The sequence below is a fragment of the Plecotus auritus genome (genome assembly GCF_963455305.1).
Source record: "Plecotus auritus genome assembly, chromosome: X".
NCBI classification, from domain to species: Eukaryota; Metazoa; Chordata; class Mammalia; order Chiroptera; family Vespertilionidae; genus Plecotus; species Plecotus auritus.
This window is the reverse complement of record NC_137784.1, coordinates 98,467,851-98,476,373: the sequence shown is the minus strand read 5'-3', so window position 1 is coordinate 98,476,373 and position 8,523 is coordinate 98,467,851.

Here is an 8,523-nt window from a genome sequence, read left to right as displayed (position 1 = left end):
GGCTGAACCAACCTGGAAGGAAGGGGGGGGAATGGAACGCCGAACGCCTGATGGGCCGTACCAAGACGGGAGGGGGGCGTGCAAGGAAAGTTGCTTAGGTCATTAAAGCCCGGCCAGAGGCTCGCGGGGCTGAGGCAGTCTAACTGGCCAACGGAAGCCTACAGTTCCAGGACTGGGTCCTGGAATGGGCTGCACCCCCACTTGTCAAGTCTAAGACGAATCCTGGGAAGCTTTTTTTTCGGTTATCATTTTTGGCTTTCTTTTTAAAAAGACCAGATCACTGAAAGTGCGCCCTGTGACTTGGAGGGGGCGGGGGACAAGGATAAAATCCCAAACTAGAGGAGGAGGGGTGGGCGGAGGCAAACCAGAAGGTTCTCAAAAAGCGGGAACAATGCATGCACATCCCCTGCGGACACAGAACACTGGGGAGGGCTGTGTGTGACCCGTTAAAATCACTGAAAATCCAAAGAGTAAATCGGCCTCGACTATGAAAGGGTCTGTGGGTCCCTTTTCTGTGGGATGAATGTGAGCGATTTGAGTCCCAACATTTAGGCCGATGATCACTCTCAAGCAGAATAAAATGGTGGTGTGTGTCCTGGGGGGGAAGGAATGAGAGCTTAAGACAAGAATGAGGTTTTAGCTCTGGGCACTCACAATTTGGTTCTGGAACCACATTTTCCTTTGGCAGTTCAACAAGCCAAACGGCTGCTATATGTTCAGAAAAATCCAACGTCTGAGAATGTCAGACTGCAGACAACTGCAAGTGCAGTGGGTCTGAAGTAAAAGTAACTGGAAGAAGCTGCAGATTTCAGGGAAGAGTCAGAGTTGGGATGCGGACCTGCAAAAGCAATAATAGTTTTAAAGAATGATTTTTAAAGATTAACCCCAAATAACTTAAAAGGTAGGCAAAATACTCATTTAAGAATTTTTGAGGCCCTGACCCGGTAGCTCAGTTGGTTAAAGGATCGTCCAGATCGGCCAAGGATGCCCATTTGGATCCCCAGTCAGGGCACATAACAAGTATCAACCAATAAATAAGTGGGATAACAAATCGATCTCATTCTCTCTCTCTCTCTCTCTCTCTCTCTCTCTCTCTCTCTCTCTCCTTACCCCCTCAAATCAATAAATATAAAAATACTATTTTAAAAAGAGTTTTTGAAAATATGAGAAAGGTAAGTCTGGGTTAAGTCCTGAAGAGTTTTGAATGCCAAGCCAATGGATTTCTTGGAAGGTGGGTGAGCAGAGAAGAGACATGATTACAACTGGCCAATCAGAGATTGGTCCCAGGAAAGCAGCTAGGAGATTCCTGAAGTATTCTAGGTGAGAGACACTGAACCAGGCAGTGACAATAAAAATGGAAAGGAGGGGAAGAATGGAGAGGACTTGGCAACAGAGTGACTGGGGGTGAATAGACAGAGGAAGGAGTCAACAATGGCTGGAGTTGTAAATTCAAAGGCAACTGGAGGTTTGAAGGTGCCATGAACACAATTAGAAAATAGAGGGGGAGGGGCAGCTTTGGGAAAGGAAATTTGGGAATTTACTGAGTTCATGGGACTGGTGAGACATACAGATGAAGATGTCCACAAGATATCAGATGTGTAGAAATTTGTTTCTAATATGGGAGGTAGGAGACACTTTAGAATGGTAGTAATTGTAGTTGCTGCTTAACAACTGGTACCTTCATGCCAAGGATTTAGATCTCTCATTAACTCCAAAATATCAGTTAAGGCAAGTCTCCCCAGTAACTTCACATTATGGCTGTGGTGTGAAGGGGGGACAAAAATAAAATTTAAAAACCTTTTCCTCTCATCTAGAAACATGGACTAAGACATATGAAAACAAAAGCATGATCTACAAAAGCAAATGCATTCATTCTCTACTGCTGTTGAACAAATTACCACAAACTGTTGGCCAAATTCAGTTCTGTGTTCTTATAAGACTAAGCTCCCCATTTTTGCACTGCCTGCCAGCCAGGGACCATTTTCAGCTCTTAGAGGTCTCCCACATTGCTTGCCATGTGGCCTATTCTATCTTCAAAGTCAGCAACAGAGAATTTTTCTCTCATCAAAGCCCTCTCACACTCTGAATGTCTTTCTTCACAAAGAGCCCAGTTCACTTTAAAGGTTTATCTGATTAGGACAGGCTCAACTCAGATAATCTCCTATCTTAAAAATCATCTCACTTGGGCCCAGATGGTATGGCTCTTTGGTTGAGCGTTAACCTATGAACCAGGAGGTCATTGTTGGATCCTGGTCAGGACCTGGTTGTGGACTCAATCCCCAGTGTGGGGTGTGTAGGAGGCAGCCGATCAGTGATTCTCTCTCTCGCTCTCCCTTCCTCTCTGAAGTCAATAAAAATATATTTTTAAAAAATCATCTGACTTGGAGCCTTAATTACATCTGCAAAATTCCCTCACAACAGAACCTAAATTAGTGTCTGATTGAATAACTGAAATAAGGTGTGTGTACATCAATAGCCAGGAATCTTGAGGGAGGGGGTGGCATTGGAGAATTCTGCCTACAAAAGCAGCAGTAAGATACATAGCAGAAGCATGTGAATCCAGCAGTTGACTCATTGGTTTGGTCTGGTTAGAACAGTGGTCGGCAAACCACGGCTCGCGAGCCACATGCGGCTCTTTGGCCCCTTGAGTGTGGCTCTTCCACAAAATACCACGGCCTGGGCGAGTCTATTTTGAAGAAGTGGCGTTAGATGAAGTTTAAGTTTAAAAAATTTGGCTCTCAAAAGAAATTTCAATCGTTGTACTGTTGATATTTGGCTCTGTTGACTAATGAGTTTGCCAACCACTGGGTTAGAACAAGCTTCCTGGAAAGGATCTATATCAACTTTGTTTCAAAAGAGATGAAAGCAGGACTTGGAAGAGAAGAACTCACGCAGTTTCTGGGAGGGTGACAGCACCAACAAGGACATGAGGCTAAATCCCATGCTCTGACCTGGCCAGCGTAGCTCTTTGGTTGAACGTCAACTATGAACCAGGAGGTCATGGTTCGGTTCCTGGTCAGAGCATATGGCCTGGTTTCAGACTCGATCCCCAGTTGGGCGTGTACAGGAGGCAGCCAATCAATGATTCTCTCTTCTCTCTCTCTCTCTCCCCCTTCCTCTCTGAAATCTATCTATCTATCTATCTATCTATCTATCTATCTATCTATCTATCCTTGTAAAAGAAATGAAGTCCTTTTCAGTTGAAAGTGTGTTAGCAATGCAGCTTCAGGGAACATAAAAAATTGTCTATAGGCAAAGATTTGAGAATTTTCCTAAAAGTAGGACTGTGAAATATAGGAGTATGTGACTAGGGAGATTGTAGAAGTTCATTCATGCAGCTTTCAAAATGCAGAGTGGATTATGATTTTCCCAAACTATTTTGGGTTGGAAGGAGAGACTGGATAACTGATCATTTCCTGCCTATGAGGCTGTGAGTTTGTATTTCTATTAGCCAGTGAAGGCAAGCAATTTTATTATCACTTCTGTTGATAAAATGTAGTACAAACGGCAACCAAGAAACAATAGAAAACAAAACAAAAGGTCTTTCTTGACTCTAATAATCTCAGAAGACAAGTCAAGAGAATCACATAGGAAACAAGTTGTCACAGTGTGGCTTTGGGCAATAAAAGTTAAGTGTCGTCCTGTGCACCAAAAGGTCACTGGGTTTGATTCCCGGTCAGGGCACATGCCTGGATTTTGGGCTCAGTCTCCAGCAGGAGGCATGCAGGAGGCAGCTGATCAGTGTTTCTCTCTTACATCAATGTTTCTCTCTCTCTAAAAAAACCCCAAACAAAACATATTTTAAAAAACATAGTAGTATGCTGTTCATTTATAGCCCCTAGACAGGGGTGGGCAAACTTTTTGACTCGAGGGCCACAATGGGTTCTTAAACTGGACTGGAGGGCCGGAACAAAAGCATGGGTGGAGTGTTTGTGTGAACTAATATAAATTCAAAGTAAAGGAGCGGAGGGGAGAGCAAGAGAACCCTCGGCTCTTTCGGCTCCGCGGGCCGGATAGAACAGCCGAACGGCCGGATCCAGCCCGTGGGCCGTAGTTTGCCCACGGCTGCCCTAGGACATAGAGAGAGAAAGGGAGAGAGAGCAGAGTGAAAGAGAAAGAGAGATAGGAGGGGGAGAGGAAGGGAGGGGAGGGGAGGGGAGGGGAGGGGAGGGAGGAAAAGAGAAAGAAAAACTGAAACAGTGAAATATCACCTCTATATCTTTTTAAAATATGTTTTTATTGATTTCAGATAGGAAGGGAGAGGGAGAGAGATATAGAAACATCAATGATGAGAGAGATTCATTGATTGGCTGCCTCCTGCACACCTCCTACTGGGGATCGAGCCCATAACCTGGGCATGTGCCCTGACTGGGAATAGAACCATAACTTCCTGGTTCACATCACCTCTACATCTTGAAGAAATATCACCAGATTGTGGCATTTTAAAAATTAAAAGTGCATACTTATCATGTCAAAACAAGAAAATAAAAATGGATTTTTAATATCATGCTTTAAAAATATATTTTTTTCTTGATTTCAGAGAGGAAGGGAGAGGGAGAGATAGAAACATCAATGGGAGAGAATCATTGATCAGCTGTTTCATGTACGCCCCCTACTGGGGATTGAGCCCGTAACCCAGGCATGTGTCCTGACCAAGAAGCCAACTGTGACCTCCTGGTTCATAAGTTGACACTCAACCACTGAGCCACACTGCTGGGCTGAATATCAGCCTTTTAAGTGTAGACTACTTGGTTATCTACTAGATGTCAAAGCACTGTGTTTATTACACAGTGAGACTGTAGTGTTGCTAAAAGAGTATAATATACATGAACATTACCAAACTAAGCACTCATTGCAATGTTCCCAGCTCACAGGAAAGCAATGGATAGAAAAATTAGAAAGTTTAAAATGGAACATGTTATCATAGCAGAATTCTTCACAAAAATAAAAGATGAAAATGTGGCTTCGGCCAAAGTGAGTTTCTGAGTGGCTCATTTGTTAGCCAAGGAAGAAAGGCCATTTACTGATTATCAGTTAATTAAATTGTGTTTGATTGCAGAAGCCAAAGAAATGTGTCCAGGGAAAATAAACATTTTAAAGACTATTAACCTTTCAACAGGAACAGTGGCTCAAATACTGAAGGACATTGGAAGCAACATCAATAGTCATTAACACACACACACACACACACACACAAAAAAAACACAACAAAACAAAAACAGGGCAGCCCTGGATGGTTAGCTTAGTTCAGTGGTGGGCAAACTCATTAGTCAACAGAGCCAAATATCAACAGTACAACGATTGAAATTTCTTTTGAGAGCCACATTTTTTAAACTTAAACTTCTTCTAACGCCACTTCTTCAAAATAGACTTGCCCAGGCTGTGGTATTTCGTGGAAGAGCCACACTCAAGGGACCAAAGAGCCGCATGTGGCTCGCGGGCCACAGTTTGCCGACCACGGGCTTAGTTGGTTAGAGCGTCGTCCTGATATAACAAGTTTGTGGGTTCGATCCCCAGTCAGAGCACATACAAAACTCAACCAATGAATTCATAAATTAGTGGAACAAGAAATCTCTCTCTCTCTCTCCTTCTCCCCCCTCAAATTAATATAAATGAATAAACAGGGCGAATAATTTCAAGTGGTTTTCCTTGACTCTTGATGAGTTCACAGATGTTTCCAATACTGTTCAATTGTTTACTCAAAAGTCAATGCTGAGTTTAAAGTGATGTAAGGATTGACCAATGAGAATATTTCCAAAGAAATCAAGAAAACCCTGATTACAACTTGAATACAATCAAGAATACAACCTGAAGTAGAATCTGCTAATGTGCATTACAAATATGTACAGGGCAGAAAACAGCTTAGTTGGACAAATAAACAAAGCTTGAGAAAATGTAAGTTGTTTAAATCCCATGATTATTCATTTCATTATTAAACAGCAGGTACTTTGCAGGAAAATATTTGGCTCTTGTGTTATTCAACCCTTAGTGTCAACAACGTACTTCATTCACTCTCATGAACTAAACCATTGTTAGTTTCATGAATTTTTTTGTCAGAAATAGAAACTGAATATTCTGACTTGCCCTACTAACTGCAGTTTATTAGCTTAGTAGTGGTTTATAAAAAGTTATTTAAAAGCACAGGGCTGAGATTGAACATTTTCTGGATGAGAAGATTCACTCTCAACCACTGTTATTGAATACTGAATGTTTTTTTGAAATTAGCTTTTACTCTATACTTGATAATGTTACTTAATGAATTTAACCTAAAATTACAAGGCAAACCACTGCTTATATGTGAAAATTATACTGCAGTAAATTCATTTCAATGACAACTAACATTGTTTGAATCAAAAGTAATGTCAAGTTATTTTAATCACTTCCTGTGCTGTAAAAAGTTAAAACAAAAATCAAGATTTGTATTCCCACACAAATTTGCAGTGGATATATTTTCTGAGCTCAAATTACAGTTCCAGTGGCATTTTTCGAACCTTGATGCAAAGTGCAAAGGAAATTTCTGTATTTTAAAATTAATCTGTTCATTTGAGGAGCTTCCACCTAAATTTCAATTGGAGGTGATTACTCTGCAATGTAATGACATGCTAAAAGGCAAATATTAAAAGAATCTAATTGAATTCTCAAAATGCCTTCTAAGAGATGATTATGATCAATTAAAATCAATTGCTTGTGGATGGATATCAGTATTTGATAGTATTTATTTTTGTTCTATTTTTTCAAAGATGAAATACACAAACTCTCATTACAGATAAGCATTAACAGATGAATATTTGCAAATGTTTTTTAAAAGTATTTAATACCTTTATTAACAGGTGCATACAGCTTATTGACTCTTGAGAAATCAAGTTATAAACTTTATTACAAAGTAAAAATGAGGTTCTTAAAAATGTCAATTTGGTCATATGAAACAATTTAAAAACCTTTAAAGATGTATTGAGATTGCAGGTAATTTTGATGACAGGGAACACTTACTTTGAACCCTAAGTAAGTGAAATGTTATCCCCATCCATCAAAGAATGCCAGTCTGCTCAATAGTGGACCTGTATTACAAAAATTTATACTCTATTATATTTTTAATTTCATCAATAAAATATTTGTGGAAATTTGTTCTCTCTTGTTATACAAGTACCTATATGATGTTCTTGATTTTACCTCTTGGCTCTCAAAGCCTAAAATATTTACTCTCTGGCCCTTTACAAAAAAAGTTTAGCCACCCTTGCACTAAACAAAGCCACATGAGGGGGTTAAACTATTTGTAATTGATTACTAAACAACCAGTATATAGCTCAGTGCCTGACACATAGTAAAAGATCAATAAATACCAAATAACATAGAATCATAGGGATGACATTGGACTAAGACCAAGGAGCAAACACTGTGATTCTTTAAAACTTGCATTGATATTTCTTTTATATTTTGTTTAACTCAGGTTTGTTTACATCTTGTATATCTTGAACAGTACACTTCTTCCTGCCAACCTGTCAATTTTCTAGTCATAAATTCCTGCTGTCTTCAGTACGTTCCCTGTTAAAAATCCACTATTTTGGTGTCAGCACTTTGATTATTGAAGTTATTCAATGTAAACTGTTTCAATATCCTCATTCTGGATGGCTCCAGGATCTGTCCTCTACAAAAAGCATTCTGGGAGAGTTTCTGGGTTGGGGAAAAGGAAGAGTGGAAGGTGTTCACTTACACCCGTGGCAAACAGGATCATTAAGATGCCTCTATTTGCAAATCATTTATTTATTTTTTAAATATATTTTTATTGATTTCAGAGAAGAAGGAAGAGGGAGAGAGAGATGGAAACATCAATGATGAGAGAGAATCATTGATTGGCCACCTCCCGTACGCCCCCCACTGGGGATCAAGCCTGCAACCCGGGAATGTGCCCTTGACCAGAATCGAACCTGGGACCCTTCAGTCCACAGGCTGACGCTCTATCCACTGAGCCAAACCAGGTAGGGCTGCAAATCATTTATATGGTTACGGTCTAGTAACCAGAATATATAACAATTCGTACAATTCAACAATAAAATGACAACCCAATTAAAAATAGGCAAAAGATTTGAGTAGACATTTCTCCAATAAATGACCAATACATGTAAAAAGGTACTCAACATCATTAGCCATCAGGGAAAGGGAAATCAAAACCACAATGAGATACCAGTTCACACCCATCAGGATAGCCATAATAAAAAAGACAGGCAAGTCAAAACCGGTTTGGCTCAGTGGAAGAGCATCAGCCTGCGGACTGAAAGGTCCCAGGTTCGATTCCGGTCAAGGGCATGTACCTTGGTTGCGGGCACATCCCCTGTAGGAGGTGTGCAAGAGGCAGCTGATCGATGTTTCTCTCTCATCGATGTTTCTGACTATCTATCCCTCTCCCTTCCTCTCTGTAAAAAATCAATAAAAATATATTTAAAAAAAAAAAAAAGACAGGCAAAAATAATCATTGGTGAGGACGTGAAGAAATCAGAAGCCCCTCCCCCCTCGGATTCCTGATGG